This window comes from Callithrix jacchus, chromosome 6, assembly GCF_049354715.1.
Source record: "Callithrix jacchus isolate 240 chromosome 6, calJac240_pri, whole genome shotgun sequence".
Classification (NCBI taxonomy): Eukaryota; Metazoa; Chordata; class Mammalia; order Primates; family Cebidae; genus Callithrix; species Callithrix jacchus.
Genome location: NC_133507.1, coordinates 29352101 through 29376374, shown reverse-complemented (window position 1 = coordinate 29376374; position 24274 = coordinate 29352101). Strand labels below are relative to the sequence as shown.

Sequence of the window (24274 nt, the reverse complement as noted above, 5' to 3'; positions counted from 1 at the left end):
TAATCATTAAGCATATAAATATTGTAAGATATTATACTGCTAGTCGAGCCAGAAACTCATTTAGGGCAGAAGATACTAGGTGCTTCCTGTGTTTCTCAGTGTTCTGTATCTGCCTGTAAAGTAACATGTATATAGTCTAAATGATATTTTGGTTCTCTTACATATAGATGGCCAATGCAGACATACAGTTTTGTAAAACCTGGCACTTCAAACACAATTTAAAATTAAAGAGACAGCTGTATAGTTTTCATATTTATTTTGAAGTTATTTTTGTGGCTCTGTTTTCAGACTATAGGGATCTAGATTCTACAGAAAGATATTTTCTTGCATAGATTAGTCATAACTCAACTTTTTAATTTACAGTTATACAGTCAGTGCTGTACTGGTAATAAATTCCAAATGATGGTATGAATTATCTTTTGGAAAAGGAGACATAGCTTGTAATTTTCTAGATTTTTGTTTAGTTGGTTGATTGCCAAATTTGTAACGTGTTTCACTGATTGTGTATGCTAAGGGTATTTTATAAAGAATATTTTTATATGTTTAGGTAATTGATACAAGATTATGTTTTTTTCCTCAAAGAGTGTTTCTTGTAGTTTCTTATTTTAATTCATTCACGGTAAAACGTGAGAAGGTAAGCCTTCCAAATTGTTTTTAAAATGTTAGTGATTTTTAAAACTTGGTAAATAGGCAGCTACATGCTTAAGCCTTCTAGAATAAACCAAAGCTTTATTATGCATGTTGGAATTTATCTCTTGTAATTCAGTGGAAAATATTTTTTTGTGATGCTTTGTTTTTATAGAAAAATTTTTTTTCAAATAACTGGTTTATTTTATGGTAATTTCTGGGCTTAAGTGTTGTTTCCAGAATCTATCTCAAAAACCTTAAAAATGTTTATGCTCTAAGAAAAGAACTTAGAAGTAGCAACTAGTGTTTGTAGAGGAATTCAAAACATTAGCTTGCTTTTTTGGGTGCCATCCGTGTTCATGTAGGATTATCCCACAATAGTATATAATTAAAACATTTTTATTGTGGTTTCCACATTTGTATAGTTGAATTAAGTTTTCAAAAATGGTTTTGTTACTTTGGTCTATAAAAACCTATCAGTTGTGTTCTGTAGGACAGTATAAACTAATGTTTTAGATATTTTGTGAAAGTTATTTGATATTAGACTCTCAAATCCTATTTAATATGTCACTTATTAGTTATTTAAAGTAAATATCTGTATTTAGTATTCTAACTAGCATATATTTACTATATTTTCATTTACTTATTGAATGCTTAGTGTACTGGGTTACTAAGCTCAGTGTTTAATAGGCAGAGAGAACAGTATTAAATTTTTAAATCTTACTGAGTTTTGATGATCAGTTAAAGTAATGTATGTGAAAGCATTTTGAGAACCATATCATATTAGTTAAATTGCTTCCATATGCACGCATGGAAGATCTCACTGAAATTGGTCTTAAAAATAGGGGTATTGTTGGCCGGGCGCGGTGGCTCAAGCCTGTAATCCCAGCACTTTGGAAGGCCGAGGCGGGTGGATCATGAGGTCAAGAGATCGAGACCATCCTGGTCAACATGGTGAAACCCCGTCTCTACTAAAAATATAAAAAAATTAGCTGGGCGTGGTAGCGCGTGCCTATAATCCCAGCGACTCAGGAGGCTGAGGCAGGAGAATTGCCTGAACCCAGGAGGCAGAGGTTGCGGTGAGCCGAGATTGTGCCATTGCACTCCAGCCTGGGTAATGAGCAAAAAACTCCGTCTCAAAACAAAAAAAAATAGGGGTATTGTTTATGTCACATAACAAAAGTCTCAGCAGTGTGGCGGAAATTAGGCTCTGTTGAAGTGGGCTCCAGGTGTCTGCGTTTGCCCATGTATATCAGCTTTGTCTTCACGCTAGTTTTTTCATGTTGATAAGATGGCAGTGGTAGCTCTAGGCTTTCCGTCTGCACATAGCATCATCTAAAGCAGCACGATCTAAAAGAATTTGTGATAATAGAAATGTTCCATATTTGTCCAATATAGTAGGACTGGGTGTAGCTATTGAGTATGTATTGCAACTGAAAATATTGAGATTTTAATCTTTTTAATTTTAATTTAACCACATGTGGCTATTGGTTACTATATTGTTCAGCCTCAGTGTAAAGTATCAGATCAGTTGTGTCCCAGAATCAGCAGGAAATGTTTAAATATTCTAACTGTATTGTTTAAATCAATTACCTCTCCATCTCCCACTCTGAAAACACTAAACACAGTGGTAGAGAAAGGATAGAATGTCCTGATTGGCTTGTTCTAGCCAGATGTTATATCCCTGGAATTCAGACAGTGTGGTATTTGCATAGGGATAGGGATGTAGTTCAATAGAACAGAATAGAGAGCTCAGAAAGGTACCCATATATACATGGTTAATTTATTTTTGACAAAAGAGCCAAGGTAAATCAATGAGAAAAGGACGGTCTTTTCAATAAATGGTGCTAGAAAATCTGGCTATCCATATTTCTTTTCTATAAGGATATAATATTTACCTTGCATCATATACAAAATGTTTGTGGAATAAAGGATTTGTGTAGAGGAATAATTGAAGGTAAAGAAGAGACAAATTTAATGTATTCGATAGATAGTCTTGAATACCCAGCTGTGTTATTTACTGTTTGTCCAGTAGGCATTGAACAGCCTTTGGAGGGGTGTTTAAAAGTTTTAAGTAGTCAAGTCATTATTACAAGAATTAATCTGGCAGCAGATAAGCAGCATTTTAAACGAAGTATGTAGCTTTTTAAAATAAACTAAATGATCTCATCTACTATGATAGATTTTTAGTAATACTGAAAATTATAGAAAGAGGAATGCAGTTCCATTTGGTTTGAATGGAGAGGGGAGATTAAAGTGAAGGGTTAGGCTTTGTTCTAAGAAATATGTTGACACATCATGCTTTTTAAAAACTGATTTACAGAAAATTTGAGTGCATAATTATATATATATATATATCCTAATAATGCTGTGAAAAGTGGTTTTTGTGTTATAAAACAGTTAGGAAACTCTGATTTGTTTCTCCACTTCATTTAACTGATGAGTAAGCTGCATCCAAAGACAGCAAGAAGGACTGTAGATCCTTTGAGGCAAAGACTTTGCTAAGGAACATTAGTATTTTTCATAGTGATCAGTAAAGATTCAGCACACAGCTGATAATGACCTATAAAATGGAGCTAAAGGAAGTGTTGTGTACTCCAGCATTCACTCATTTATGATATTCTTAATTAAGACTTCATCAAATTTTAAAAGATCTAGTAGGGACAAAAATGTAAAATATGTTTAAGTAAAAGGAACACTCAATCATAGGAGGTGACTCTTTTTTACTCTGTAACACTGGAAATGATGACTTTATTTCCTTATCTCCCCATCCTCCACATCTGCTAATATATATTACTTCCAACTTTTAGAGAAGTAAACATATGTAAAAAGTAAGTATAGAGGCCTCTCCTTTATTGCAGTGTATACATTCTTGGAAAATCTTGTAAATAGCAAACCCTATGCAGCTTTGTATTCTGCACATGAACACAAATGATAATTGGAGAGATATCTTGAAATGTTCAGTGAGGCATATTACTATAGCCAGTGGCCACTATGGTGGGTCCTGTAAACACATGAAATTACTTGAATAGAATTGCCAACAACACTTTAATTAGGATGGGACTAGTGCATCTTAGGACAATATGATATGATTTCCAATGTGATAACTATTCATGATCATAGCATACATTCCCAGAGCTTTCATTAACCTAATTTATCACATTAATACTATAGTAGTACTGTCACATTACCTTGTATCTTTATAAATCATTGCTCCAGACATCCTTCACTATTATGTGAAATTGAATGCATATTTTAATTACTTATTGAAATATGGTAGACATACCTGAGATTAACTTTTTTCTCTTCTTTTAAATGATATCTAATTTGTATACCATAAAATTCACTAGTGTAAATTACGCACTTCAGTGGTTCTTAGTACTGACAAGTTGGTACAACCATGAACACTAATTCCATAACATTTCATCAACCCAGAAAGAAACCCAGTACCTGTTAGCAGTCTCCGACTCCCAAAAGATTGAAGGAGAGTTATTTAGTATTGAGCAGGTAGGGGAAAGGAGAGAACAAGAAAAGAAAAAGAAGAGAACATATCTGAGAGGGGTTGTAAACCAAGTTACCAGCATTGTGTGGAATCGTAGTCCCAAGTATAATACAAGACATTCAAGAAAACTAGGGCCCTGGTAGCTGCGGGAAACAAATTTATATCCTTTTTGAAGAAAGGCACCTTATTCTGTGCATTAGAAATTTCTTTTAACCTTTCAAAACTATTGGGCATCATACAAAGATGACCAAGCATATAAGAAAAAAAGGCACAGCAGGATACAGTAGAAAATAATTCCTATATATTTCAGATGACATTATTAATGTAGATTATAGAACAGTTTCACTTTCTGTGTTTTAAGAAATAAGCTTGAAAGTATATTTAGGAAATAGGAAGTTATAAAGGAATTGACATATCAGACTTGAATGAAATACTTCAAGATGTGAAAAATATAATAAACAAAACGAATGCAGTAGACATGGTAGAAGTAGATTTTCCATAGCTGAAGAGAGAATTATCTAGAATTCAATGCAAGTATTAAAAGGTGGGAAACATCAGGAAAGGTTTAAAGAAAAGGAGAATCATGTTTAGAAGTTCTAGCCTACGTTTAATTGGCACACTAGAAGAAGGAAACAGAGAATTGGGTAGAGGCAATATTTGATGAGATAATGACAGAATTTTCTAGGATTGATGAAAGCCTGCCATCCTTAGATTTAAAAAAGTCAGCACATCCCATGCAGAGTAAAAAACAACAACAAAAATCTCTATATAGAAGAAAACAAAGATAAGAAAAACGTAGAGACTATCCTCAAAAGAATGCTATTTCCAAATAACAAATGAAATCTGAAGTCAATGAAATGATAGCTTAAGTGTGCTATAAAGGAACATGGTAGAATCCAACTTAGAGTTCTATACCCAGAGAAAATTTCAAGAGGGAAGGCTTAACACCTGTACATCAGTGTTACAATCAAACCACCTACTGCTTTGGAAAAAAGGGCCAAGATCAAATCAGGCTGCCATGGTAAGAAAGCAGTCTTCATGGAATGATCAGATGACCTCTACAAGCTTCATGTGGACAATGATCTGTCTAGTTTCTCAGTAAATATAGCACCTAGTATGGTACTCTCAATAAATTTTGTTGAATGAAAGAAACAGGCAAATTAACATATTTATTTAGTAAACAAAAAGGGATAGTGAAGATCCAAGCTCCAGGACTTTTGAAGATAGACTTTCTTTTCTTTGTGGTGCACTGAGAATCAGCTCTATCTCAGCATTCATTTACATGTGGAGATCTAGAACAGAGTTACATTCTTTCTGGTGACAAGCTGATTCTACCTGGCTGCTCAGTATTCAGCTCCTGGGAGACAAGGGCCTCAAAACTGTTGGGGTTGGGGATGGGGCAGGTAGGGAATCTTATTACCATTTGTTGGGATTTTTGCCATCAAACCTAGGAGTGTCTTAGAACTGAGTAAGATCTTAGAATTCAGAGAAGACATAGCCTGAAAACCACATACTTGTCACTTAGGAAGATAGGGATAATAAGAACATAGAGGAACTAATTGCAGAGGAATATGAAGACAGTGCCTATAACCACCACATACACTGTGTTATCTCTTCTCAGTGGTTGAAGTTGTTCCTGATTACAGTTTTCTAGTTATCTATTCTCCTTTTGATTTGCTGACTGATGGATGCAGTCCATTTAACAGCTGAGCATAGCATATTGGAAAGAGCAATAGACTTAGATTCTAGTCCCGGTCCTGTTACTTAACAGCTATATGTTGAGGTGAGGTGGGGGATGAGTACTTGGATCTCTGGATCTCTTTTAACTTTTAATGTTCTCCTCTGTAAGGGTAGAAGATGAACTAGAGGATCACAAAAGTACCATTTAGTTTTCTGTTCAGTGGCTATTTTGACATACTTTTTTGAGCATATATAATCTCAGAATCCTATGCCTCAAAACTTTGATTCATTGGACAGATTTTCAGAAAAATATAATTTAACAAATGTAATAATAAAAAAATAGAAAAATTGAATATTCTTGTCAAGTTTTCCACAAAACTGCAAGTCCCAATGGTTTCATAAGCAAATACTAGTAGATTTTTAAAAAGGAATTAATTCCAGTATTTCAGAAACTTCTCCAAAGAATAGTAGAACAAAGAGCTTTGCTTTCCTTATTATCTAAAGCTAGCCTAACCTTGATAACAAAACCAACTAGGAGAGTTGCAAAGAGAATAATTAGAAGCCAGTTTCACTGAACATAAATGTAAAAGTCTTCAGCCAAATATTAGTCTACTTCTTTGTGTTCACATATTTTTTATGGGAGACATTTTTATTTTCAGAATGACCCATTTTCTCTACTGTTTGGGCACAAAACTAGACTCTGTATTAGCTCCCCTGTGGTTAGGAGTGGCCTTGTGACTGACCTCTGGCCAAGGAGATGTGAGTGAAAATGATGCAGGCTGCTTCCAGGTGTGATCAGTAAGATACTTCCTACATAATCTTCATATTCTTTCTTCCTTGTTTGGCATCCTGTGTGCTAAGAATCTAGATGGGAACCCTGAGGTCCTATATGTGAAACCATAAGATAAATGTCTTTGGGTGCTCCGAATTTCACACAGGGCTCACTGAGAATAAGTAACATCCTTTTTGGGCTTTCTATGAATAAGAAATAAACTTTTATTATGTTAAGCCACTGAGATTTATGGATTTATTAAAGAATCTACCATTACTTATACTATTGATGAAATCCAACAATATGTAGAAGAGATAATATATCATGACTAAGTCAGATTTATCCTAGGAATGTAGAGTTTTACCATATTCATGGATCAGAAATCTCATATATATCTGTGTCACATAAGATAATCTTTATGGAGTTGATGAAATATCAATCAGAATACCAAGAAATTCTTTTTGAAAGAATTTCAACAACTGATTCTGAAGTTCACAGAGAAAATAGGAGAAGGCACTGAAGAACAAGGTGAGAGGGTTTGCACTACAATATATTAAGACTAATTTTAAAGCTATAATAATTAACATATACAGTGGCAGTGGCACAAATACCAAATGCCGAACATACTAATAAAATAACAGCTCAGAAACAGAACCATGCATATATTGATACTTAATACATGATAGAGGTGGCAGAACAAACTCCTTAAGCAGTGGTGTAGGGACAATTGATTATCCATATGGAAAACTCAGGAAATTGAACTTACCTCAGATTTTATACAAAATTATCTCCAGGATGCTTATAGACCTAAATGTAAATGGCAAAATTATAAAGCTATTTACAGGATAATATAGGAGAATATCTTCATGATTATGAGGTAAGTAAGGATTTCTTATGTAAGACATAAAAATCACTATCATACAGATAACTGGAAAGGAAAAAAATTGGTAAATTTAACTTCATTTAAGAACTCTTCACTGAAAGATAAGTTTTCTTTAATGCCACATAATGAGAAAATGTTTTTACAACATATAAAGTTAGCCGAGGAGTTACATTGACTACTTATAAAATAATTACTATAAAAATAAATAAATAAATGAAAGAATTACTGTAAAACAGTGATCAAAAGGCAATCAAAAACTTGGTAAAATAACTTGAATAGGTGGTTCACAAAAGAGAACATCTGCATGGCCAATAGATACGAAATGTGCTTAATTTCATTAGTAGTTCGGAATGCAAATTAAATACCACAGGTAGGAATGCACATTGATACAATTATTTTAAAAGAGAGTTTGGCATCATCTAATATAACTGAAGATTCACATACTTTTCAAACTAATATTTCTGTTCCTAAGAATTCATACCCAAGAGAAATGTGTGCAGGTATGCAGTAGACTGTCTACTAAATGTCCACAGCAGCATTTTTATAGATTCAAAAGATTGAGGCTTCTCCAATGTCTGTCTGCTGTAGAATGGATAAAAGGTATTTTTTTCCAAGTCATGTAATAGAATATTTAGTGAAAATGAACAGGCTGTAACTATGTAACATGTCCACAGCAGCATTTTTATAGATTCTAAAGATTGAAGCTTCTCCAATGTCTGTCTGCTGTAGAATGGATAAAAGGTTTTTTTTTTTTTTTCCCAAGGCATGTAATAGAATATTTAGTGAAAATGAACAGGCTGTAACTATGTAACTCTATGGAGGAATCTCTCATAAACAGTATTAATGAAAGAGGCAAGACTGAATAGTATACTGTGTGTGGTTCTGTTTATATATCATTCACAAATAGGCATAGCTAAAATATATTTTTAAGGATATGTATATATGTGGTAAACCTATAAAGAAAATCTAGATAATTGTCATCACAGAGTTAGGATGTTATTACTTGTACAGGTGGGTGGAGAGGGTGATGTGATGAAGGCAGATAGGGAGTGTTCTGACTTTGGTCTATTTTTTTGACCTGATTGAAGTGACCGATGTTTACTTTATAATTATTTGTTGAATTTTATGTAAACGTGTACACACCATTCATATTTCACAATTGTTAAAAATTGTTTTTATGTGTTATCAGAGTAGCTAGAAAGAATAAGTAGTATATGTTTCAAAATTGGAAATATAATAAGGGAAGACAACTTTTCTCATTTTTAAAGTATTCTAATAGTCTAGTTTCAATTTCTTGAACTTAAGACATGATTTTTTTTCTTTTTTCTTTTTTTTTTTTTGAGACAGAGTTTCGCTCTTGTTACCCAGACTGGAGTACAATGGCATGATCTCGGCTCACCGCAACCTCCGCCTTCTGGGTTCAAGCAATTCTCCTGCCTCAGCCTCCCTAGTAGCTGGGACTACAGGCGTGCACCACCATGCCCAGCTAATTTTTGTATTTTTAGTAGAGATGGGGTTTCACCTCGTTAACCAGGATGGTCTTGATCTCTTGACCTCATGATCCACCCGCCTCGGCCTCCCAAAGTGCTGGAATTATAGGCGTGAGCCACCGCACCTGGCTCTTTTCTTTTTTCTGAGACAAAGTCTTGCTCTGTCACCCAGGCTGGAATACAGTGGTGTGATCTTGGCTCACTGCAACCTCTGCCTCCCAGGGTTCAAGCAATTCTCCTGCCTCAGCCTCTTGAGTAGCTGAGATTACGGGTGTCTGCCACCACACCTGGCTAAGTTTTTTGTATTTGAGTAGAGACAGGATTTCACCACGTTGGTCAGGCTGGTTTCAAACTCCTGACCTCAAGTGATCTAACCGTCTTGGCCTCCCAAAGTGCTAGGATTATACGCATGAGCCACCTCGCCTGGCCCAAGACATGATTTCTTTTTTTTTTTTACAAGTACTTGCTCATACTTGTGCTAGATTTACTGACTACTCAACCAGCATTTATGGAGCATTTACTGCTCAGCTGCTTCACAGCAATGAGATTTAAGGTGGGTGGTCAAATTGTGGGTTTATTTAATTAATTTAAACTAGTTAACTTCTCTTGTATTTAAAAACCATGCATTTACCTTTTGAGTACTTTTAATTCCATAGTTTTCTTTGTAAGTGCTACGATTCTATTAGTTTGGAATGGAATTTGGCAATCATAAAGTTGAGCATATGTTAATTTTTTTTTTTCAGTTCTTGGTAGACAAGAGTTAAAAATGCAGGCATGGGCTCTAGCAAATGCTCCAGGAGTTTAGGCTCTTAATTCCAAAATTTAGTAGCATATGTCAAGATTTCAGAAAATTGCCAGTCCCTTGGGATGTCCATGAGTTATTATTTAAGAGCCCATATGCTTTAAATATTTATTTAAACATATTTAGAAAAATAATCCTGATTTATTTACTCTGTAAACAGATGCCAAAGATTGTAGTAATATACATATGTGCACATATATATATGCATACATTATCTACATGGTGTGTGTGTACATATACACAAAAACTCATACAGAAGTGGACAGTACTTTTAACTCTTGCCTACCAAGAACTGAAAAAACTTTTAACATATGCTTAACTTTATAATTGTCAAATTCCATTCTAAACAAATAGAATCACATGTATTTATTTAAAATTTTAGACACACTTATTTTACATGGAAGTTTACATATATGTATGTGTGTATATAAAACATTTTATATTTTATATGTAAAATAACCTTTTTATATTTTATATATAAAATAGTTTAACCATTTTATATATAACATTTCCATGGAAAGGTATGTCTAAAATTTTAACTATGTAATTTGTTGCTGAGTGTTTAACATGAAAGAGCATAAGCTAAAAGAAACCCCCTTCAAATGAATTGCCCTGCCTAATTAGTAATTCATTTTGAAACAAATTTTTGTAAGTTTATTATGTAAAAGAAAACCTGACTTAGAAAAAAGCCTAAAGAGTATTTTTTTTCTCCTCAAGTGTCTCTTTTCTTTCTCTTTTCAACTCTTAATTTTTTGCATCTCTAATTTCACCAGGAGATTTAGTATATAAACCAGAAAATGAGAGGCAGATGCACAGAGTCAGCCAAGTGGTAGCATATGCCTAGAATTCTGTAAATGTTTCCTTGAATTTGAAAGGTAAGGTTGCTAGTACTACATGAGAATGATAGGACATGTGACTTTAAAAATCTTTGCTGGGTAGGTACCATTATTTCAGTCAGTTGTCTTTGTCCAGGAACAGTAATTAATCATCACAACAGTAATTAATCATCACTTTGAGGTTTGAGACCCTTTCTGGATTCTAGGTTGTGGAGGTACTAGCCAGACTTGTTTTGAGAAATAATGTGATTTGGATAAAGAGACTAATAATAATAATGTGTTACCTGAAGGATCACTGACAGTTTTCTTCCTCATGCTTCTTTGATTATAAGGGATAGGAACTCATTTAAAGTAGCTCCAACTAATGAAGGAATTTATTGAAGGGATGCAGACACATAGCATTCAAAGGAAGGAGGCAGGAGCACCTGGCTTTCTGAAAGCCTGACACCAGGAACTCCATATTAAGGGCTCCATGGTCTCTCTGCCACCAAGGCTGGTTTGCAGGATAACTCCTTGCAGGCACAACTGATGATCTTCATATAAAAATGAACTGATTTAAAACAGGTGATAAATTCAAAGTGGTGTTGAGGGGAACTGAATTAGTAACAGTTTCTGGAACAGATAGAATGGAGAGAGAGAAAAGTGGGAACAAAAGATATAAGAGTCTAGACATAAGATAGTACGGGCTTGAGTGAGTGAGAACAAAGGGAGTAAGGTTGACCAGGTTGGTAAGTCCAAAGATGAGCTCTGTTTAATAAGAAGTAACGATTTAATAAGAGGTAACAAATTCTATCTCTGTTAAGTTGAAATAGAAATATTAGTAAATATCCAAATGAAAGTATACAGTAGGTGGTTAGGATTATTAGTCTTCCAAATTGCAGATTAGATTTGGATGAATGCATAAAGATTACTATCATAAAATTATAAAATGAGCATATTGGAGATTTTGATTCATTAATGAATGTGAGGGGGTAATAAGAAAATAAACCAAGGAGAATGTAACACAATTTATAGTTAAAGAATGCAGAATTAAATTTATAAATAGAAACAAAACTGGTCAGTATCCACAGGGTGACAGTCAATGGTATTCCACAGGAAACTGTTTCTGCAAACAATAATTATTTGCAGCAACTGCAAGTTTTTTATAATGAGTTAACTAATGTCCGTCTCTGCAATGCTGTAAAATAGCCTCATCAAAGAAACAAGTGGATATAACTAACCTGGATGGAGGTGGTTCTAGTCGGGGCACTCAAAATTTCAGGCGTTCACTGTTTTTCCTTCAATTGGTATGGAAATTTTAAACTCAGGAGCCTTCCTACTATTGGAATGTTTGATCAGCAGTAGAGAGAAGGCTTTTAAAGTTCTTCATTTAGGTAAAACTGGTTTAATTAATGCCAGACAACAAAGCAAAACCTTCTATTTTAAGTTTAATTTGGGCATTTCCAACACAGAAAGAGTGTAGATATGATGTAGGGATTCCTTTTTCCTGGAAATGTTTTTAGGCAGTACACTCTCCTCTCTTCCTCCACCAGCTTGTATTTTATTATAGATCTTAGTAACTTCTGATGGAGAGGAACTTAGCTTCGGGAGATTGTGGGGTTTACTGTTTTAGACAATTAACATTCTTAATGCTATGTATAAATAACAATTTATGAATTGAAACAAGAATATCTTGAAGATGAGTATTGAAAGGCCACTGGCCCTCTCTTTTCGTATTTCCTTGTTAGTTGATATTATAACAAATTAATACAGATTATTAATCAAATATTTAAAAAATTTTTAAAGAACAGCATACTACTTCTTCCTTTTAAAAACCAGTATTTACTCTGATAATAAGGTCTATCAAGGATTACTAGTAATCTCTTTTCCTGAGTTTAGATCTAAAATCAATGAATTGGGTAGTTTCACACTCGTAAGTGATAACAGTTTTTTATAAATGTAATTATGACTCTCAGATATAAAATGGACACGAGTCAAAGATTTTAGGTCATTAATTAGGCAGTCTGAAAAAAATGTTGCCTTGGTAAATTTAAAGATCAGATAAATATATAAGCCCATCAAGGCCAAATGAATTTGCTTCATAAATACAAAAACTGGCTCTTCCACAGTTTGGGGAAGAAGTCAGTTGAACTTCCACCAGATAGAATTTATTTGCACATCTACAAACAAATTATTTGCATTATTCTGTTTTCTACAAATTAACTTCTGTTTCTACAGAGTTGAAAAATAGCTCCAAAACCAAGGCACAAACCCCACAGAATCAAATCGATAACTTAGAAGAATATGTTCTAACAATACATAGTTTTTAAAGATAATTAGTTTTTTGGGATTCATTTAAAAGTATTTTACTATTCTTAAATAACTAGTGTAGAAAGGTAAATGTTAGCTAAGTTTATTAAATTCTGCATTTTGTACCATAAATGACAGTATGCAGAAAGTACCTGAATTGGCCCATCACATTATGTTAAAATCATAATGGAATTTAACTTTGTTGTGACATAAATAGAAAAGTGGACATAAATAGAAAAATGATTGTTTCTAACAAGTGCTTAATGGACCCTTCAAAAATAAAATTACTTTCTTCTATAGAAGTGAACTGATGAAAAATATAAGTGCATCAATTTTAGGATTTTATTTCAGTAATCTTGCCAATTAAGACCTTTAAATTAGTTGGAACATGCACAGAACAAGGTGTATCAAATCAGCTTAAATTGATTAATAATTGTTCTTTAAATTTGTCTTTTTAGCAGTCTATAATGTATGTTTTAGAATACATTTCTTTAAGAAAAGCAACTTGGATAAGTCAACTTAAATGGGTACACACCACAGAAATTTGAAATTGTTTTGGCACAATTGAGTTTTCTCCTTATAGGAATGATATTGAAAAACTGTCAGTTACATTATTTACAAGAAATAAAGTATCTTTGAAGTTCTATTTACTTTAGAATGGATTATGATAATGACTAGTAATAGCTATAGAGAGTACGAAGTATTAACATTCCTGATGCATTTTTCTACTTCTTCTTTATGAGGAATAAGCAGATCTCTTTTACTGGTGACCTTTCTGCACTGTGTTTTCCTCATTGAGCAAGTGTTTTTATTGTCCCTAACTTGTGCATGAGAAAACGGAGACTGGCCTGGTTCTTATGTACCTCGCCTGGGCTTCTTAAAAGATTACAACATTCCACTTGTTAATAATACCAGTGGCACAGGAGAAACTTCTACTCTTGTTCTATTTCGTAATGTGAAGACAGAAAAAAATCTTTTTATGGTAGTTAGGTTCTCAAAACAACTCTTCATGTTTTAGTGATAAGGAGACACAAGTTGCCTATCAAACAGAGATACATTAGCTTATTATCTACAAAGCTGATAGAGCCTCTTAAATTCCCTCATGGTGACAGAAACCCCATCTGAAGTGAAGGCTTGCAGAGCTGGAGATAGCAGAGCACTTTCCTTCCTCAAAAGTACAAGCAGGGTTAACCCTACTCTTAGAGTAAACATTTAATGTAATTATTGAACAATGGCTTTTTTCTCCGTCAATTAAAACATGATCAAAGAAATAAGTACTTGATGATTGCCGTTTGTGAACATTTCAGTGATATGCGTTACAGCTTACTTAGAAGAGCAAGACTATGAATTAACTAGTCTTAGATGAAAATTGGGGGGAATATCAGAAATTTAGGACTAGAATAAATCAACAACTTTATGATAAGATCTGTGCGTAGGCATCTATTCTGTTTGTTCTGTTTCTAGGGCTTTGTAGGTTTTAAGAGTTCAGTGTGTTCCAGTGTTCTGCATGTCTACATTTTCACTGCTCATAGCTACTTGGAAAGATTTGGCAAGTAAATGTGCTACCATGGCTGGGGGAGGATAAATGCCTTTATCCTTTAGTGCTCCCAACTACAGGACCTTTTATGGCCAAGCACACATCAAAGTCCATGTGATTACTTAGGCCCATAGAGCCTAGTGATGTGGAGAAAATGTTGGAGAAATAAATAAATGTCGTGTTTGCTATATGCACATGCCAAGTAATTTAAGAAGCTAATATATCTACACTAATGATTGTTTATGATTCTTCATACAAAATTTTAAAAAATCTAATGAAGTGAAATTTTAAAATAATTTGACTTTGGAGAAACTAAGAAAAAAATTACTGAATCTTAATGTACTGTGTTTACATTCTACTTCAAGAAGAAGGGAGTAAAATAAACATCCGTAATTATTGCTAATTATGTTTTAAAGGATACTAAGATCTGCTATGAAATAATTTTCTTTAGATCTAATTTAAATAATCATTTATTAATGAACTTACCTAAGACGAGTTGAGTGATGAAGCTTTGACTTGGAAATTTTAATTTCCTAATCCTTTTCTGGAGTTGGCCAGAAAATCAAGAAGTCTCAGCCATTTCAGTAACTCTACTTTAAAATAAGACTCACCAGGGTTTTAAGAAAAAAGAAAGAAATTAGACATTCTGAAAGTAAATGAATATTCCATAGATCTTCAAGCTCTTGTTTTTTAATTTATTCTTGTAAGTACTAGACAAGTTATTTCAGGATGACTTTAAGTTAAAAATAAAAATCAGAAAACCAACTGTTTTTTGCATTATACTTATCCCAAAATAAGAAAAAAAGAAGTCAGTATAATGCAGGAGATACTTTAATGGCACTCTAGAAAATTCTTTAGAAGTCAAATCAGTGTATTAAATCAAACCATGAAATACACTCTGAATAACTTTTAAGTGCAAATTTAAAAAATATGTAAAGTCCCTAATAATTTATACATTCTAATTAGGAAAGAGTCATTACAGACATAAGTAATTATCAAGTTTGAATGTTAGATTTCAAAGTTATACAGGAAAGTGAATAATAGGAGTGAAATGATTGGGATATTGTGCTAATTCTTTCTATTGAATAGGATAAACTCTGATAGGCAGAAAGGAATGTCAGTACATGAAGTTGCTGAAATGTTCAATCTATAAAGATAATATAACTTCTCAAAGCATCATTTTTATAGATTCTTATTTCTTTCATGATTTCTTTAAAGCCTGATAAATTGATCAGGCTTTAATCCGATTTGAGTTTTAAGTGTCAGGGCAGTGAGTGACTTAGTATTTTAAGAAGTTTAGAAAGGAAGAATCCAAACAAGTTAATATTCCTTTTCTCTTAACGTATACAATGGGAGAATGAATTTTACTTATATCTAATATATACCTTATTTGAAGAAGTAAATACATCTGTGAATATTTAGAAATCGTTTCAGTGGCTCTTGTATAATTCAATTCATTCCATCTGTGCTCTCTTAATAAGTTTTACAGAAAAATTCTTGGCAAGTTAGCATTATTTGTGTGTGAATTTTCCAATTGTATTTCAGACTTTAAGAAAGAAAGGCTGGTGGCCAGGGGCGGGCGGGAGGCGTGGGGCTTTGGGCCCTGCCGAGTTCTGTCGCAGCTGGCGATGCGCCGGTGGCGGTAGCCCGGAGGACGCAGGGCAGCGGGCAGGGCCTCCCAGGTCTAGCAGTCCTTGGCCTGCGCGGGGCACCCGGAATCCCACTCCTCCCGAGGCCGCCTGCCGCGCCGGGAGGTGAGGGCAGCGTTCTGGGAAGTCCCCCGCCTGGAACGGAGCGGCAACTTGGACGAACCTCGGGTCCTGACGCATCTGAAGTTGCCGACCAGACGGAGACTTAAATGTGCAAGAGATGTGCGTTTTCTTAGGAAAGGCCTCCAGGTACCAGAAGGGTTTTTAACCCACCGACCTACGTGGGTAAGAGGGCTGAAATAAGAACCAGTGACTGAGCGCCGGAAGGTTAAGGTTTATGGAAGATGCTTATCGCGCCGCACTCTACTAGAGGTATGGGGACGTGGGACAGTCCCCGCCTTCCCGCCGCGAACTCCGTGATGAATACGCAGACACACAAAATCACTACCGCCTTGGATCTGGACAGCTACCTCAGTTATTAATCTCTTACAGGAGAAGAGTGGAGCTCAGAAAGACTCAGCATGGGTGCTGGGTTCCGGCGCAACTGGCCTAACACCCAGGTCAGCATCCCAGCCACACAAGGAGGCGGCAGTTCTGTCAGAAATTAGTTTGGTGATTTCACTTCTCAGAGCTCACCGCTGGGAGAATAATTCCTCAGGACTAACAAGATCTATTTGAGAGGATCCTCACTGCCGATGCGATTTTAGAAGACAGTATGGTCTGTGGACAGTATGGAATGTTCTTTACCCACTAGATATGATCTCTGTGTGATTGAAAGAAAATAGATCAACTGCTAACAAAACTTCTCTGTAGGTGTTCAGGTTCAGTGATTTTTGTATTTTTCTCTATATATGTATATTTTAATTTCCTAGCACAAGAAGACTGACTTACTGCACATGTCATTTTAAATGACCTTTATAAGGATTCTATAGAAACAATTTGCTATGTCATGAAAATAACAATTTTTAAAAAGTATACACATTGTGGCCACTAGTAAAACATGTTGTGTGAAAGGTAATGTGCAAAAAAATGAGTAAGCTGGTGGGGAATGACCAAAGGAAAAAGGCATTGTAAAAAAACTTTTTAAAAGATGGTAATAGTGTTTCTTCTGCACTGTAAACTCAGAACTGTGACTGGGCCAATGGCATCTCGGTGCAGATGATGTTCTGTGCTCTTCTTACTTTTGCAGGTTACATACTAAGCCTACAACAGAAGCAATAAAGACATTACTGGGTCTTTCAAAAAAAAAAAAGAAAGAACGAAAGGCCTTAATGGTTGTGAGAGCCCCTGATGCTGACAATTACTTTGAGCACAGTCCACTCTCGGAGGACAGATTCAGCAAACTAAATGAAGATAGTAATTTTATTTTCAAATGAGGCCCTGTAAGTACTTTTACTTTACCTCTACTTTTTATTTGTTGATCCTTTTCGTTAACTTCATTATTTAGGCTCTGAACAAGAAGGAACACAGAGGGTGCGACAGCCCAGACCCTGATACTTCATATGTGCTAACTCCACATACAGAAGAAAAATATAAAAAAATTAATGAGGAATTTGATAATATGATGTGGAATCATAAAATGGCAGTGAGTACTAAAGTAGGGTTTGTGCTTTTATCTTGTGCATGAAGAGATTGACCAAACATCTTGTTGCTTATTTTTATAGTGGGTGATGACAAGTAGTAGAAGGGAAGAAAGGCATTTTATTAGTATTTTTTATAAAACTTTAAGGTAAAATTGCTGCAGTCCTATACATGTTCAGCATTTTAAATGTAGAAGTGAAGAGAAAACATGCCGATCCAGACTTTGCCACTTCTTACCCCAATACCTTTGGAAAGGGCACCTAATATCTTGAATTCTTTTTTCAACTATAAAGTAAGTGAGTTGGCTCTCATGGTTTTTAAGGTATCTTCCAGCTCTAAAATTCTATGATTTGTAATATAGAGTATGTCTAAAACTTTCCCTCTACTCCCATGACTCAAAACCTTACATGTTCTTTTTTTTTTTTTTGAGACAGAGTTTTGCTCTTGTTACCCAGGCTGGAGTGCAATGGCGCGATCTCGGCTCACCGCAACCTCCGCCTCCTGGGATCAGGCAATTCTCCTGCCTCAACCTCCTGAGTAGCTGGGATTACAGGCACGCGCCACCGCCCAGCTAAGTTTTTGTATTTTTAGTAGAGACGGGGTTTCACCATGTTGACCAGGATGGTCTCGATCTCGACCTCGTGATCCACCCACCTCAGCCTCCCAAAGTGCTGGGATTACAGGTGTGAGCCACTGCGCCCAGCCAAAACCTTACATGTTCTTAAATAGATCTTGAGAAAGCAAAAGTAGTTAGGTTTGTTGCAAAACTTTTTTCTAAGTTATTTTTAATTATTTGGTATAGTTACTGTAATAGCAGTAGAGCTAAGCTTAACTGCTTTGCTGTTTGTAAATGTCCCCAAATCACTTGTCAACAATGCCACCAAACTTTTGTCCTTTTTTTTTTTTTTGAGACAGAGTCTTGCTCTGTTGCCAGGGTGAAGTGCAGTGGTGCAATCTTGGCTCACTGCAACCTCTGTCTCCCGGGTCCAAGCAATTCTGCCTCAGCCTCCTGAGTAGCTGTGACTACAGGTGCACACCACCACTCCCAGCTAATTTTTGTATTTTTAGTAGAGGTGGGGTTTCACCGTGTTGGTCAGTATGGTCTCCATCTCTTGACCTCATGATCTGCCCACCTCAGCCTCCCGAAGTGCTGAGATTACAGGCCTGAGCCACCACACCCAGCCATCTTTTGTTCTTTTCTTATGCTATAGATACTAAGGAAGAGCAGCCTGGCTTAATTTTAATTTAAGGCAGCAATGTTCTTAAATTGATTGCAAAACAAATAGTGACTTTACAATTTCGGTATACTCATTCATCTAACCATAGTGAAAGAGTATTTGTCTTTGAGCTCATGCTCCTAAACTTGATAGTTCTTCAAAGAGTTCTTACTGGAAGCTCCATTGGCAAGAGCTACTTAAAATGGTTATTCTGGATCTAATTTTCTAATTCTGTATATGTAGGTCAACCTTCCTTAAACAAATTAGTTTCAATGCTGATATTTATTTTACCATCAGAGTTACTTCTCTCAAAACTATGCCCTAAAGTATGCATGATGGATCATTTCTTCAGAGTAATTCTGTACTACAGGTTGAGTATCCCTTACCTGAAATGCTTGGGACTAGAAGTGTTTCAGATTTGGGATTTTTTTTTCCTCAAAATTTGGAATATTTACATATGCAATATCTTAGGGACAGGACCCAAGCCTAAACATTAAATTCCTTAATGTTTCATATACATAGCCTGAAGAAAGTTTTATACAACATTTTTCATAATTTTGTACATGGAACAAAGTTTGTGTACATGGAACATTGGAGAGCAAAGGTGTCACTGTCTCAGCTACCCATGTTGTAGGTCTTGGTCCTGAGCATTATGGGAAACCTGCTGTTAGCATGTGTAGCCTACACATGTGCCATTTGATTACCATTTGTGGGTGTGCTTGCATGAGGATATCTGGGCATGCACAGAAAAGATACATCAAAGCTGAAGGGAGACTGGAAGGGTCTTTTTCTTCTTGGGGACACTGAATAAACTGTGTTTGCCTTCATTTCCACACATGATGTCAGATATGGAATTTTCTATTTGTGGCATCATGTTGGTGCTCAAAAAGTTTTGGATTTTGGGTTTTCAAATTAGGGATGCTCAACCTGTATAAGAAGCCAGCTCATGAAAAAATAGCTTTAAGGAGTTATTTTGGGGCAAATACCATTATTATTCTTAAAAACAATACAGTAGCAAATAAAGCGATGTTGTTGACCTTGCGGTAATGTTAAAGTTGCAAAGATATTGCACAAATAAAACTTTTACTTTTGAAAAAAATTGTCATATGCCCACTGTTTTTATATTTGTTGATGTATTATAATTTTTCTATGTGAAATAAACTATTGAATAAAGTTCAATAAAATATATTCTTCCAACTTTGAATTAGTAGTGTTACATTACTTTTGGATGTTAGTCTTTTAAAGTGAGGGCAGAGAAAAGTTGTTTTATTTTCTCCTGCTTTAAATTATAAAGAGGAACATTAGTTATCATGGTTAACAAGCATATTGTAAATGATCTATGGAGGAAATGCAAGAGGAAAAATAGAAAATATCCTTTTAAAGTGGGTATGGAATAATTTAGAGGGAGGGAAGATTAGCATTTATAATATTTGTAATTTAATCTTCATATAACTTAAAGAAGATACCAAAAACTTTATTACTTTTATTACTGGCTTGGTTAGTAGTTAATTTTGTTGTTTAGATTAGGCTTCTTTGCATTTTCATTATACTCAAATTTCATTGTTATGCATATAATTACTTTTTTTTGTTTTTGCTTTTGCCCTTTAGAAAGTCAGTTAAATCAGAATGGGGCATATTTATAATTTATGAAATTTGACATATTAAGTTAATAACATGTGTACCCACTTTTCTCCTTCTATTATATTTGGGATCTCCCAATAGAAATGTAAAGTTATTAAGCTGGTTTGCATCAAAGTGCCAATTTATGCTTACTTGATGACTGATATATTTTGTAATGCCTAAATTTGACAACATCACTTTATTATCAGGTTTATCCTCTTATTTTTGTGTTTATGAATATTTGAAATACAGAATATATCCATTATATTGTATTAATATATATTAATATATAGAACAAATTGAAAAGGCTCATGTCAGGCATATTCATGTTCAAATATAATTCCAAAGAAAATAGCTTTAATCTGTAAATTGGTTATGAACCTATCCCTATCCTGTACTTTTAGTAACTTGAGTTACCTTGCCAAATTAAAGTTCATAAGTTACTTTGTAGATGAATATGAAACAAACAGTCTTTTCCTTCTTGTTCTTTATTTACAGCCTGGTTTGCCACCTCAGAACTTTTCTTTTCTTTTTTTTTTTTTTAATTTTGTGAATAGATTTCAATGCTAATGTATGCTATTAATAGATGGCTCAGTATTTTAATATATAAAATCAAAACCCTAGATAGCAAATTACTGTATTATTCAAATATTTGAGTAACCTTATAAAGCTTGATGTTTATTTTATGTTTTTATTTTTTTTTAATTTTATTTTTTTTCATGTTCCCTGGCACTTTTTGTTTTTTTTATTTTTTATTGGATTTTAGGTTTTGAGGTACATGAGCAGAGCATGCAAGACAGTTGCGTAGGTACACACATGGCAGTGTGCTTTGCTTTCCTTTTCCCCTTCACCCACGTTTGGCATTTCTCCCCTGGCTATCCCTCCCCACCTCCCCCTACCACTGGCCCTCCCCTTTCCCCCCTATAAACCCCAGTGTTTACTACTCCCCTTTCTGTGTCCATGTGTTCTCATTTTTCATCACCCGCCTATGAGTGAGAATATGCGGTGTTTCAATTTCTGTTCTTGTGTCAGTTTGCTGAGGATGATGCTCTCCAGATTCATCCATGTCCCTACAAACGACACAAATTCATCATTTCTGATTGCTGCATAATATTCCATGGTGTATATGTGCCACATTTTCCCAATCCAGTCTATTATCAGTGGGCATTTGGGTCGATTCCAGGTCTTTGCTATTGTAAACAGTGCTGCAATGAACATTCGTGTACATGTGTCTTTACAGTAGAACGATTTATAGTCTTTTGGATATATACCCAGTAATGGGATTGCTGGGTCAAATGGAATTTCTATTTCTAAGGCCTTGAGGAATCGCCACACTGTCTTCCACAATGGTTGAACTAATTTACACTCCCACCAACAGTGTAAAAGTGTTCCTTTTTCTCCACATCCTCTCCAGCATCTGTTGTCTCCAGATTTTTTAATGATCACCATTCTAACTGGCGTGAGATGGTATCTCAATGTGGTTTTGATTTGCATCTCTCTGATGACCAGTGACGATGAGCATTTTTTCATATGATTGTTGTCCTCATATATGTCTTCTTTCGTAAAGTGTCTGTTCATATCCTTTGCCCACTTTAGAATGGACTTGTTTGTTTTTTTCCTGTAAATCTGTTTGAGTTCTTTGTAAATTCTGGATATCAGCCCTTTGTCAGATGCATGAACTGCAAAAATTTTTTCCCATTCTGTTGGTTGCCGATCCACTCTAGTGACTGTTTCTTTTGCCGTGCAGAAGCTGTGGAGTTTCATTAGGTCCCATTTGTCTATTTTGGCTTTTGTTGCCAATGCTTTTGGTGTTTTGTTCATGAAGTCCTTGCCTACTCCTATGTCCTGGATAGTTTTGCCTAGATTTCCTTCTAGGGTTTTTATGGTGCCAGGTCTTCTGTTTAAGTCTTTAATCCATCTGGAGTTAATTTTAGTGTAAGGTGTCAGGAAGGGGTCCAGTTTCTGCTTTCTGCACATGGCTAGCCAGTTTTCCCAACACCATTTGTTAAACAGGGAATCCTTTCCCCATTGCTTGTTTTTGTCAGGTTTATCAAAGATTGGATAGTTGTAGATATGTTGTGTTGCCTCCGGTGCCTCTGTTTTGTTCCATTGGTCTATATCTCTGTTTTGGTACCAGTACCATGCTGTTTTGATTACTGTAGCCTTGTAGTATAGTTTGAAATCCGGTAGTGTGATGCCCCCCGCTGTGTTCTTTTTGCTTAGAATTGACTTGGCTATGTGGGCCCTCTTTTGATTCCATATGAAGTTCATGGTGGTTTTTTCCAGTTCTGTGAAGAAAGTCAATGGTAGCTTGATGGGATAGCATTGATTCTGTAAATTACTTTGGGCAGTATAGCCATTTTCACGATATTAATTCTTCCTAACCATGAACATGGAATGTTTCTCTATCTGTTTGTGTCGTCTCTGATTTCGTTGAGCAGTGGTTTGTAGTTCTCCTTGAAGAGGTCCCTTACGTTCCTTGTGAGTTGTATTCCAAGGTATTTTATTCTTTTTGTAGCAATTGTGAATGGCAGTTCGTTCTTGATTTGGCTTTTTTAAAGTCTGTTATTGGTGTAGACGAATGCTTGTGATTTTTGCACATTGATTTTATATCCTGAGACTTTGCTGAAATTGCTTATCAGTTTCAGGAGTTTTTGGGCTGAGGCGATGGGGTCTTCTAGGTATGCTATCATGTTGTCTGCAAATAGAGACAGTTTGGCTTCCACCTTTCCAATTTGAATACCCTTTATTTCTTTTTCTTGCCTGATTGCTCTGGCTAGGACTTCCAGTACTATATTGAATAGGAGTGGTGAAAGAGGGCATCCTTGTCTAGTGCCAGATTTCAAAGGGAATGCTTCCAGTTTTTGCCCATTCAGTATGATATTGGCTGTTGGTTTGTCATAAATAGCTTTTATTACTTTGAGATACGTTCCATCGATACCGAGTTTATTGAGGGTTTTTAGCATAAAGGGCTGCTGAATTTTGTCAAATGCCTTCCCTGCGTCAATTGAGATAATCATGTGGTTTTTTTTTTGGTTCTGTTTATGTGGTGAATTACGTTGATAGACTTGCGTATGTTGAACCAGACTTGCATCCCCGGGATGAATCCTACTTGATCATGATGAATAAGTTTTTTGATTTGCTGTTGGAATCGGCTTGCCAATATTTTATTGAAGATTTTTGCACCTATGTTCATCATGTATATTGGCCTGAAGTTTTCTTTTCTTGTTGGGTCTCTGCCGGGTTTTGGTATCAGAATGGTGTTGGTCTCATAAAATGATTTGGGAAGGCTTCCCTCTTTTTGGATTGTTTGAAATAGTTTTAGAAGGAATGGTACCAGCTCCTCTTTGTGTGTCTGGTAGAATTCGGCTGTGAACCCGTCTGGACCTGGGCTTTTTTTGAGTGGTAGGCTCTTAATTGCTTCCTTGACTTCTACCCTTGTTATTGGTCTATTCATAGTTTCAGCTTCCTCCTGGTTTAGGCTTGGGAGGACACAGGAGTCCAGGAATTTATCCATTTCTTCCAGGTTTACTAGTTTATGTGCATAGAGTTGTTTGTAATATTCTCTGATGATGGTTTGAATTTCTGTGGAATCTGTGGTGATTTCCGCTTTATCATTTCTTTTTAATCAATCTGGCTAGTGGTCTGTCTATTTTGTTGATCTTTTCAAAAAACCAGCTCTTGAATTTATTGATTTTTTGAAGGGTTTTTTGTGTCTCAATCTCCTTCAGTTCAGCTCTGATCTTAGTTATTTCTTGTCTTCTGCTGGGTTTTGAGCTTTTTTGATCT

The 24274-nt window shown here is 35.3% G+C and overlaps 1 long non-coding RNA gene across 1 annotated transcript; it reads left to right on the top strand.

Moving 5' to 3' along the window:
• Positions 1-16033: 16033 nt before the first annotated feature.
• LOC144576784 (uncharacterized) lies at positions 16034-20065 on the top strand. The gene is made up of 2 exons (XR_013519298.1): positions 16034-16876; positions 17257-20065. It is a non-coding gene; the product is annotated as an uncharacterized LOC144576784 (long non-coding RNA).
• The last annotated feature ends 4209 nt before the right edge of the window (positions 20066-24274 follow it).